The sequence below is a fragment of the Rousettus aegyptiacus genome, unplaced genomic scaffold (assembly GCF_014176215.1).
Source record: "Rousettus aegyptiacus isolate mRouAeg1 unplaced genomic scaffold, mRouAeg1.p scaffold_m13_p_3, whole genome shotgun sequence".
Lineage (NCBI taxonomy): Eukaryota > Metazoa > Chordata > Mammalia > Chiroptera > Pteropodidae > Rousettus > Rousettus aegyptiacus.
Genome location: NW_023416306.1, coordinates 129,609,297 through 129,621,572, shown reverse-complemented (window position 1 = coordinate 129,621,572; position 12,276 = coordinate 129,609,297). Strand labels below are relative to the sequence as shown.

Genomic DNA, 12,276 nt, shown 5'->3' with positions numbered 1-12,276 from the left:
CTCTCATTTATAAACTAAAATAGTCCAGATGACAGGCTCCAAATGTACTAACACTTTAGCATCATAACCTGTTAGCAGGGAAAATATTCATGGTCATCTTCCTCTCATTAAGATGTTTTCTGTTGATCAATCTGCATGCTTCCCCCTAGGGCACCTTTTAAAAATACCTATAAAGGCAAAAGCAGAGTATTCAGCTTTATTTGTGCAATCGTTGCTGGTGTGCTATAAACGGGGACAGATGTGAATTTCATCTTTCATTAGCACAGTACCTATAATCTTTTAAAAAATGGACTGACTTATGAATGTAAGGTATGAAATCCATCTGAATATACTCTTCGCCCTAAAAAAAAAAAAAAGAGAGAGAGAGAAAGAGAGAGAGACGGCAAATTTCACACCAGTAGCTTCCTCCTGTATCAGGCAATGGGGTGAGATGAGGTTTTGACAAAAATGGTAGGTATTACATAACACTCCCGTCGTCTTACAGATGCGTGCGCAGCTTTAAAATAGAAACGGGAAAGCAGTGCATTGTCTGCAGAAGCAAAGTATTTGAGGGAGGAAAGCAACATTCCCTTTTGCCCACAACTATTAAAGTATAACAAATAAGGGGAGGAAAAAGATCCCTGTTGGGCATCTCCGAGCGATCTCAGAGAAAGGATGTTGGTCAGACATTATTTAGGAGAGTTGTGCTCACGGAAGGCTTTCCATCCCTTAAGGGGCAATTGTCTTTGAGTCAGGAGAATCTGCCCTATGTCCAGAAGCAGGTTTGGGTAGCCACTCTGTAAATTGTACCATCTACAGAAAGGATGTGCTGGGTTTAATAGTGTCCTCTGAAAACTCATGGTCACCCAGAATGTGGCCTTATTTGGAAGTAGGGTCTTTGCAGATGTAATTAGTTAAGATGAGGTCATCCTGGAGTAACGTGGGCCCTAAATTCAGTAGCTGATGTCCTTATAAAAGAAGGTCATACGAAGACACAGAGGGACAATCATGAGATGACAAAGGCAGATATTAGGGTGACGCAGCTATAAATAGGAACACTAAGGATTGCTGGGAGCCGCCTGAAGCAAGGGAGTGGCAAGGAAGGAAACTCTTTGTTTTTAAGCCAGCGGTTTGTGGTAATTTTTTATGGCAGCCCTGGGAAGCATACACCACCCAATTCATTTTCACAACTGGGGAAAAACAGGCTGTCTGTCTTGCTACTGCCCCAAGGAAGATGCTACCCCAAGTCACACAACTGCCTTTCTGTCTGCCAATCCACCTTGTCCATTCCGGCCATCAGGCTCTGGTCCATTCCCTTGGCATTGCCCTTTCTCCTTGCCCACCACCAGTTCTAAGTCTCGTCAAGACCCCACCCAAACCCTCTGCCCTCATCAGACTCAAACTGTGGTGTTTTAGGGTGTCCTTCTGCTGCTCATTAATTGTTTAGACCAATCACGTGGGCCCACCACCATCAGCTTTGAGCCCTCTTCAAATCCCATGCTCCTGCCATTTTTTCAGATACCAGCTGCTTTCCCAGCCCTGGTGAGACTCTGCACACATAGTCACACTCACTGAATTTGTGCTAAATGCGCGTTACATGCCTGGTGGGCCAATAGCCTAGCAAGAAGAAAAAAAAAAATGCTATAGGATTTTGTGTAGACTTCAGGGGTTTGCTTCAGTGTGGGACTGCAGATCCAAACATGCTATAAACATAAATTAGGTTTAGGGGTGGTTTGGCACAGTGGGAAGACAATTTACCTTGGAGACCTATGGTGGAACCCCAAAATCATTGCACCCTATCAGGCATTTGAAACAAATTAGAGGTGACGGGGGCAAGTGACTTCCTTCACTATTGGTAATTTATAATTTGGGACACATCTTTGTACTCAGATCTTCTATTAGCTTATTGGTTCTATCCATATGCAGACTGCACAGGCAAGGGGAAGGTTAGGCATGCTAGTGAGGCTTGGATTCAGGATTTTTTTTAGTAGGAGAATAGGAAGCAGGGGAACACACCTCTGGGCATAGAACCTTTGAAGCTAATTAGGAAGTGATGTTCTCTGCCTGCCGGGGGTTCCCTGTCCTATGTATTTGAGATTCAGTTCCCCCAACAGGTCCTGCTTCATCTAGTTCAGCCTGGAGGCAGCCCCTGCTACCTGCCAAGAAAAGGGAAAGAATATGCAAAAAGTCAGCCACCTGGCTGCTCCTACTCACCAGCCTGTCTTCATCCCTGGGCCCCCTGCTCAGGGCCCCTGCCACTCCCAGGGTAGAACATTCTTAGCATATTCCCAAACTTTATCAAAGAATTCTAACAAAGGATCCTTATTCATCAATCTAGATCCTGCTACTTTTAGCTTTTTCTCCTCATTCCTTCTAGGCTATCATTATTTTCCTTTGTTGCTGCATTTTTTTTTATCTTCCTTCCTTCCTTCCTTCCTTCCTTCCTTCCTTCCTTCCTTCCTTCCTTCCTTCCGTCCTTCCTTCCTTCCTTCCTCCCTTTTTTCTTTTCTTTTCTTTTCTTTTCCTCTTTCTTTCTTTTTTTTTTCTTTCTTTTCTTTTCTTTTCTTTCTCTTTTCTTTCTTTTCTTTTCTTTTCTTTCTTTTCTTTCTTTTCTTTTCTTCTTTTCTTTTCTTTTCTTTTCTTTTCTTTTCTTTTCTTTCCTCTTTTCTTTCTTTTCTCCTCTCTGTCTCTTTCTTTCCTCCCGCCCTCCTTCCTTCCTTCTTTCTTACTTTTTTTTTGGAAAAAAATATATATATATGTACACATATATATTTTATTTCTAGGTATTTAAATCAGGAAGAAGAGGTTATAATGTGTGCTCAGTCTACACCTTGAACAGGAAACCCAGGCAAATTTTTTAACTTCTCTAAGCCTTGTTATTTTTATCTATAAAATTAGAAAAAAACAATAGTACCTATTTCATAAACTTGCTATATGGATTAAATGAGATAATACACAAAAAGCACTTCGCACAATGCCCACACACGCACAAAAGAGCATAGATATCATAAATGCATAACCTTTTATGAATCACCTGACTTCTTTGAGCCTCAGATTCTTCCTCTGTAAAATGGAGTCATAATAATGATTTTATATCTAACACAGGGATGACACTAGTCCGTGTTTTTATCCTTCTACTTTTCTCTTGAAAAACCTATGTTCTAGTTACAGCAGCCTATTTGAAGTTCCCCAAATGGTTCATTGTTTCCAGGCTTTTGTGCTTTTATTGAATTATTCTTTTTGCTTCTAATATTCACACTGTATATGTACTTCTCTGCCTCGGCAAATCCTACACATCATCACGTTTACTTAGATTTCACATTCTCTGGTAAAGCTCCTTAATTCAGACAGAGTTCCTTCAGTCATTCAGTGAAGAACTGCTTATTGAGAATTCGCACTAGGCCAGGAGCTAAGACTATAGCTGTGAGCAAGACAGATAAGACCTCTGCTCTCATGGAGCTAAAATTTTTTAAATAAACCTTATTTTCTAGAGCAGTTTTAGGTTCATAGCAAAACTGAGAGGAAAGTGCAAAGATTTCCCATATACCTTTTGCCCCCACATGCACATAGCCTCCCCCATTTTCAGTATCCCCCATGAGACAGGGACGTTTGTTACAATCGATGTACCTATATTGATACATAATCACCAAAAGTTCATAGTTTACATTAGGGTTCACTCTTGATGTTGTATGTTCTATGTGCTTGGACAGATGAATACTGACATGTATCCATCAATATGGCATCACACAGAGTATTTTTACTGCCCTAAAACTCCTCTATTCATTCGTCCCTTCTCCCTAACCCCTGACAAGCACTGATTTTTTTACTGTCTCCATAATTTTGTCTTTTTCAGAATGTCATATAGTTGGAATCACACAGTATGTAGCCTTTTCAGAAGGGCTCCTTTCACTTAGTAATATGCATTTAAATTTCCCTCATGTCTTTTTGTGGTTTGATCGTTTATATCTTTTTAGCGCTGAATATTATTCCATTGTCTGAATGTACCATTGTTAATTTAACCGTTCACTGATGGAAGGGCATCTTGGTTGCTTCTAAGTTTTGGTGATTATAAATAAAGCTGCTATACGCATCCATCTATGTGCAGGTTGTGTAGACACAAATGTTCAATTTTGCGGGGTAAATACCAAAGACTATGGTTGCTGGACCATATGGGAAGTGTCTATTTTTTTGGTAAGAAACTATCACATGTCTTCCAGAGTGGCAGTACCAGTTTGCATTCCCACCAGCAATGAATGAGAGTTCCTGTTGCTCCTCATCCTCACCAGAATTTGATGTTGTCAGTGTTCTGGATTTTGTCCATTCTAATAATAGGCATTTCTAACGGTATTTCTTTGTTGTCTTAATTTGCATTTCCCTAATGACATTATGGGGAGCATCTTTTCATGGGAGCTAATATTTTAAGTCTGGCTACTTAGTCTCTCCTCTCTGTAGCCTTCTCTAGAAGCACCCAGATCATTGCTACCTCCTACAGGCTAGGAGGTTTGAAGCAGTCCCTGTAAACTTTAATTTTCTTATTTCCCAGAGCACTTGGGTTACAGTAGTTGCTCAATCATTTATATAAGATCCTTGCACCTTGAACGATTGGTTGAAAATTTGAGCAGTAAACTAGTTTAGGGGATTCATGACTATGGGCAAGAGTAAAAAGATATGCAGTAGCATCGGTGAGTAATAAGCAACAGGCATGTTATGTCAGTCTCCAGATCAAGTGCCTCTCTCAAAATTGCAAACTGACTTTTGGCCAGAGTCCTCTTGGAAATTTTCTTGTTCTGCAAGTGTAGTTTTTTTCCTCAGTTTGACAGTGGAATGTATTGAGCACTCCCAGATGGGCCTTTGCCCAAGCAGGGCCCACTGGGGCCCAAATGAATCAAGTTGAAGGAGAGTGAGCATAATCAGTGGCAAAAGGAAAGACTTAACTGCAAGGTCAAACTGCATCAAAAAACAGGCACAGTTGAAGATAATTTTCTTGGATCATCGTATAAGAAAAGGGGATGTTTCGTTCCTTTGCTAATCAATACCTTCTAACCATGTGACTAATGATACTACCCTGATTGATTCTGTATCTCCCACCTAAGATGAAACCCAGGGAAATGGTGGCAAAAGCCTGGAACTCAGTGTTAGAAGACTCAGTTTCAGCCCTAGTACCACCCCAGATGATTTGAGTGACCTTATACTCCTGACCTCTCTGTGCCTTAGTTTCCAAATCAGATAATATGGATGTGGTGAAAACTGTCTCCTGGGTCTGTTGTGATGGAGTATGGCAGTTAATATGAAAAGCTTTGAAAAACTGTAAAGCACTCTACAAAAGCAAAGTATTACCATTTCCCTCTTGGAAGCAAGTTTTTTAAGTGACCCCTTGCCTAGTCAGCATCTTTTGCTTCGTTTTGTCTCTGCTTCAAGTGCAGCACCTAAAAACACCTGGGGAAAAGAGCAAAGAATGCAGAATCGAGGGAACCAATGTCCTCTAAGAAAGGAAATTTACAAAGAAGCAAGAATGTGAAGGAACCAATATGACATAAGGGTCCCAAGCAATACCTGGCCTCGTTAGGATGTTTTTGTAAGATGTCTTTGTACATTCAAAGCACACCTGCTACCTTATTTTTTCCTCTTAATATCTAGTTGAGTCTATCCAAATGAGATACACATTCTGCTCCATTTGAATGATGAGCAAACTGAGGTCCAGTGAGGATAAGTGACTTGTTTGAAGTTCACAGAAGTTCAGAATAGAGCTGGAACTAGAATAAACATCTCATGAATCCTAGCCTTGTGCTTTTTCCAATATAGCATGCCATGCGGCAGGATCAGGCAAGAGTGAGCACGCCTCAGTCCTACTATCCCTGAACTGAGAAGGATCCCAGGAGATAGTCTTAGCTTCTTGAGTCTTAATAAACTGCTTTGAGATTGTGATGAAGGTCTGTAAAACCAGATTCCAGGAAAATGCATTCACCTCACTCAGAATTTTAACATACTAGTTCAAGGGCTTGCTTGAAACTAATTCGTGGATCTGGAGTTAAGTCCCTCTTCTGGGGTATACTTAGAGGCATGTTCAAAGCAGAGATAAAACGCTACTGACTGTTTAGGGGATAACTGATGTGGAGTTTTTACACACACACACACACACACACACACACACACACACACAATACCTCAATTATCTTATAAGTTTCAAAAAGAAATTGAGTTTGGAAACAGGAAAATAAAAAGATGTTAATCCAAGCAATCTGTTCAAGAACTGTCAAAACTTTAGAGATACAAATTCAGTTTTAAAAAGACATCAAAGTTACCCAACTGGTTATTCATTTTAGAAATTGGTGCTGTAATTTTTATTTTTATTTTTATTTTTATTATTATTGTTATTATCATTACTACACTTTTTGCAATTCTAGTTGCTTTCTCTCCAAATCTAAGACTTTATTTAAGTAATACTAGATAGGGAAGCTAAATGTAAAATACTGAAATTTTCAAAACTCTTTGCTCAGGAAAGCATCAGCTGGTGGGTTAAAAGGTTAATAACTACTAACAAGAATAGTTTAATCTCCTGCTTGTAAATTGAAATCAAGACGAGGTTAGAATGAACTACAGTTGTGAGTTTTCCTACAACCTAGTGTACATTCCCACATTCATTTAAGCCTTGAGTCCGAACATGTCTGTGCCATTTTTTAAGTGTAAATACTTGACACATGCAAACAAACAAACAAACAAACAAAAACTGAAGAAAATCTGGGTTCAGTAGTGTTTGAGCTTCATAATTAAAGATGTGCTTGGTTCGTTCAATGTGAAATCTCTTTGTTGATTAGAAATTTTTTTAAAACTGAGTGTTTAAAAAAATCTTGTTCAAAGTAAGTTCAGCCACTCTCAAAGCTAATGTGAGACCCCCTTCAGATGCTTTCCAGGGTTTCAGTCCTTCTAGGTTTTTATGTGAAACCTAGAAATACTCCTGGAATCCCTCATTCAGAACATCTGAAGCTGAAGTCTCATTTCCCCTTGAAACGTATTTCTCCTCTTCCAGCTTCTACTGAAGACACCATTATCTGCCCAGGTGTGCAGTCAGGAAACCTCCAAGACACCTTATGTGCTTCCATCTCTTTTTGCCCCTACCATGCTCATTCATTTCAGCCAGCTGCCAGATCCTAAACTGTCCATCTTTACAGCATCTCTCAACTGCCCCTCTATCATCATTCACACAGGTTCTCTCTTTGCTGTTATCTGTATTGATATTACTGATTTTCCCACATCTAATATCTACATGTACCTTCTTTATACAGTGCTTTTGAACAAAGACCAAAAAAAAAACAAAAACAAAAGCAAAACAAAACAAAACACTAAACAGAACAGCTCTAATCAAGTAATTCCTGAAACTCAAAACCTTCAAAACCTTTATAAAATATATCCAAATTATTTAGCATGGCATTTAATGTTCTTCGGGTTCCTAACTATCTTTTTAGGCTTCTCTTCCTGACTCAGTTATGTACTTTAGACTCCAGAAAATTTCACTGTTTTCTAGTCCCCTTTCTGCTTCTTTCTGTTCTTCCTCTTTATTAGAGGGAAAGTTCTGGAGCTTTACTGCCTAATTTTCCCAACTCAACCTATTACAAGCTATGATATTGGCAAGGCCTCTTGTTTGTAATGAGAATAATAACACAGACGCTGTAAGGATGACATGATTTAAGTATGTAAAATGCTTAGCAAAATGCCCAGCACACAGGAAGATATAAATAATTGTCAACTATTGCTATTATTGTACCCAGAATGCATTTTTCTCCCTGACTTATTTTTATCTAAATTCTTGTCATTTTTCAACAATGAACACAGTCACCAATTCGCTGAAGCTTTATCTTGTTCTTACAACTCAGAGGATAATCTTTCTCCTATAAACTGTCCCAATTCACTCATCTTCACCTTCTTTATGATACGTGCGATTTTCTAACTTACACTTATTTGTATTTACACATCATCTCTGCTACCAAATTATAAATTTTTATTTAAAATGAGATTTATTTATTCAATTAATAGCACTTGAAGCCTGTTATGTGCCAGGCACTGTGCTAAACACAAGATCAATACCATAGTCCTTTCTCTATGCTTGGCAGCTTCCAGCACAATAAGACAAAGCTGGCACTTAACAGACATTTCTGTCATCAGTGGATAATTATGCCCTTTCTATTTATGATTTGGTAAGGAAATAAATGATCTCTTTTCCCCAAAATCTGGAGAGTATTTAAGGCCTAGTAACTGAAATTAACAATCTCAGACTATTTTAAAACAGGACTTTGAAATCCTATAATCCTAAGAGCTTCTATCCTTTTTTAATATTTTAAAAATATTTTTATTAACAAAATTTCTATTTTTTTTAGAACTTTAAAAACATGTTTAGATTTATGGAATATTAGTCAGCAATAAAAAAGAATAAACTAATAATGCATGCAACAACTCGAATGGATCTCAAGGGTGTTATGCTAACTAAAAAAGCCTAATCTAAAATGGAACATTCTGTATGATTCCATTTATATAGCATTCTCAAAATAACAAAATTTTTGAGATGGAGAACAGGTTAGTGGTTGTCAGAGGTTAGAGATGGGGAGGAAAAAGGAGCAGGTGTGACTGTAAAGGTAGTACCAGGGAGATTTTTGAGGTAATGGGATAGTTCTGTATCTTGATGGAGGTGATGATTACAGCAATCTACAAGTATACTTTGTTTTACTGTGCTTCACTTTAGTGTGCATCAAAGATATTGGGGGGGGGGGAGTATCCTTTTTTTTTTTTTTTTTCAAATTGAAGGTTTATGTCAACCCTATGTTGAGCAAGTCTATTGGTACATTTTTCCAACGGTATTGGTACGCTTTGTTTCTCTGTGTCACATTTTGGTAATTCTCACAATATTTCAAACATTTTCATCATTATTATATTTGTTATGAATATCTATGATCAGTGGTCTTTGATGCTACTGTTCTAATCATTTTCACGCTCCGCAAACCACACCCACATAAGATGGCAAACTTAATCAGTAAATGCGTGTATTCTGACTACTCTACTGACCAGCCATTCTCTCATCTCTCCCCGTCTCTTTGGGTCTCCCTATTCCACAACAATATTAAAATTAGGCCAGTTAATAAGTCTACAATGGCCTCTAAGTGTTTAAAAGGAATATTTGCAGGTCTCTCACTTTAAAAGCTGGAAATTATTAAGCTTAGTTTTAAATGCAAAGGGAAAGTTCTTAAAATTAAAACTGCTATTCCAGTGAACACACAAATGATAAGAAAATGAAACAGACTTATCGCTAATATGGAGAAAGTTTTAGTGATCTGGATAGAAGATCAAACCAGCTGCAATATTTCCTTAAGCAAAAACCTAATCCAGAGCAATGACCTAACTCTCTTCAATTCTGTGAAGGCCGAGAAAGGTGAGGAAGCTATAGAAGAAAAGCTTGAAGCTAACTGAAGTTGGTTAATAAGGTTTAAGGAAGGAAGTGGTCTCAGTAACATCAAAGTACAAGGCGAAGTAGCAAGTGCTGATGTAGAAGCTGTAGCAAGTTATCAAGAAGTTCTAGCTAAGTTAATTAATGAAGGTGGCTACACTAAACAATATATTTTCAATGTAGGTGAAACAGCTTTAGACTGTGAGAAAATGCCGTCTGGGACAATCATAGCTAGAGAGAGGTCAGTGCCTGACTTCCAAGCTTCAAAGGACAGGCTGACTCTCTTGTTAAGGGCTAATGCAGTCGGTGACTTTAAATTGAAGCCAGTGTGCATTTATCATTTCAAAAATACTAGAACCCTTAAGAATTGTGCTACATCTACTCTGCCTGTGCTCCATAAATGGAACAACAAAGCCTGGATGACAGCACATCTGTTTATAACATAGTGTACTGAATATTTTAAGCCCACTGTTGATACATACTGCTCAGAGAAATTGATTTCTCTCAAAACATTACTGCTCATTGACAGTGCACCCAAGAGCTCTGATAGAGACGTACAGTGAGATTAGTATTCTTTTCATACCTGCTACCACAACATCCATTCTGAAGCCCATAGATCCAGGAGTAATTTCAACTTTCAATCCTTATCATTTAAGAAATACATTTCCTAAAGCTATAGCTGCTGTAAATAGTGATTCCTCCAAAACAGAATTTCCTAACCCTTGGGCTACAGACTGGTATTGGTCCGTGGCCTGTTAGGAACTAGGCTGCACAGCAGGAGGTGAGCAGCAGCAAGCAAATGAAGCTTCATCTGTATTTGCAGCTGCTCTCTAGTGCTAGCGTCACCACCTCAGCTCCACCTCAGATCTTCAGGCATTAGAGTCTCATAGGGGCACTGCTCCCTGGTGCCAAAAATGTTGGGACCACTGCTCTGATGGATATGGGCAAAGTAAATTGAAAACCTTCTGTAAAGGATTCTTCATTCTAGATGCCATTAAGAACATTCATGATTCATGAGAAGAGGTCAAAATATCAATATTAACAGGAATTTGAAAAAAGTTGACTCCAATCCTCATGGATATCTTTGAGAGGTTCAAGACTTCAGTGGAAGACACAGCTGCCCATGCAAGAGAACTAGAATTAGAAGTGCAACCTAAAGATGTGACTGAATTGCTGCAATCTCATGATAAAACTTTAACCAATGAGCACTTGCTTCTTATGGATGAGCAAAGTAAGTGGTTTCTTGAGATGGAATCTACTCCTGGTGAAGATGCTATGAATATTGTTGAAATGATAAAGGATTTAGAACATTGCATAAACCTAGTTGATAAAGCAGTGGCAGGGTTTGAGAGGACTGACTCCAGTTTTGAGAAAAATTCTCCTTTGAGTAAAATGCTATCAAACAGCATTGCATGCTACAGAGAAATCATTTATGAAAAGAAGAGTCAATTGATGCAGCAAACTTTATTGTTGTCTTGTTTTAAGAATTCGCTAGCACTCCAACCTTCAGCAGCCACCACACTTACCAGTCAGCAGCCATCAACACTGAGGCATGTCCCTCCACCAGCAAAAAGATGAGGACTCACTGAGGGCTCAGACGATGGTTAGCATTTTTTAGCAATAAAGTATTTGTTAATTAATATACGTACATTGTTTTTTAGACATAATGCTATCAGATATTTAACAGACTAAAGTATCATGTAAACATAACTTTTACGTTCACTGGAAAACCAAAAAGTTCATGTCCTGCTGTCACTGCTCATCAGAGGTGCTCTTGTCATGTAATGTGCCTCTTCATCCCTGTCACTACTTTGCTTTGGTGCACATTTGCCTGCTGTATGCATTCTCTTGATCCCTTAATATTTAACCTTCTTTTTTTTAGGTGTATTTCTTCTAAAGAGCATTTTTATTTGTTCTGAATGCATTTGAGAATCTGTGTACATGAAGATGCAGGTTGAATCCATAAATGCAGTGTTAGATAGGTAAGAGCTAAAGAAACAGAACCAGTTGGAGCTATATATTAAGAAATTTGTTGCAAGGAATTAGATCACTTATTATGGGGATTGATTAGCCAAGGCTAAAACCATAGGCTGGACCATCAGAAAGGGAAGGCAGGAGCTCTCAGGAATGGGCTGAAGCTGTTGTTCATAGAATTTCCTCCTCTCCAGGGAAGCCTCAGCTCTACTTTTAAGACCTTTGAACTGATTGAATCAGACCCTCAGAGATTATCTAGGATAATCTTTGTTACTTAAAGGCAATTGATTATGGACTTTGATCACAGCTACAAAATACTTTCATAGCAACATCTAGATTACTGTTTGAGCAACTGGGGACTATAGCCCAGTCAAGTTGAGAGGTAAAACTGACTGCCACAGATAGTCATTAACATCTTTAGATTAATTCCTACCATTTTAACTGGAATTTTTTGTTCATTCTTTACATCTCTCATTGTTTCTTTCTTACCATACATCTTTTGAGGTCTCTAAGTTGCATTCTTAAACTCATCTTCCAATTTATTCTTGTATTAGCCGACTTTGACATGCTGTGTTAAATTTTACAATTACGAGAGCAATATTTTTCATTTCTAGAAATTTTTGCTTATTTTCAAGTCTGCTTACTCTGATTTTATAATGTCTTTGACATTATGAGTTCAGTTGATTCATTTATCACTTTGAATATTTTTTAACATACTTATTTTGAAGTTCTTTGAAAACTGCTGTTTTCTTTAGTTTCTCAAGTGGAAATTCTCTCCTTTGCTGTGTCTACTGACCGTCTTTTATGGGGGTAGATTTCCTGATGTGCTTCATATCTTTTTACTGTTAGCTTATTTTCAGCAGTGGTCTTCCATGGTAGTTTCTCAGTAG

The 12,276-nt window shown here is 38.3% G+C and overlaps 1 pseudogene; it reads left to right on the top strand.

Annotated features, from left to right (window-relative positions):
* Positions 1 to 4,627: 4,627 nt before the first annotated feature.
* LOC107501055 lies at positions 4,628 to 11,020 on the top strand (annotated as a pseudogene).
* The last annotated feature ends 1,256 nt before the right edge of the window (positions 11,021 to 12,276 follow it).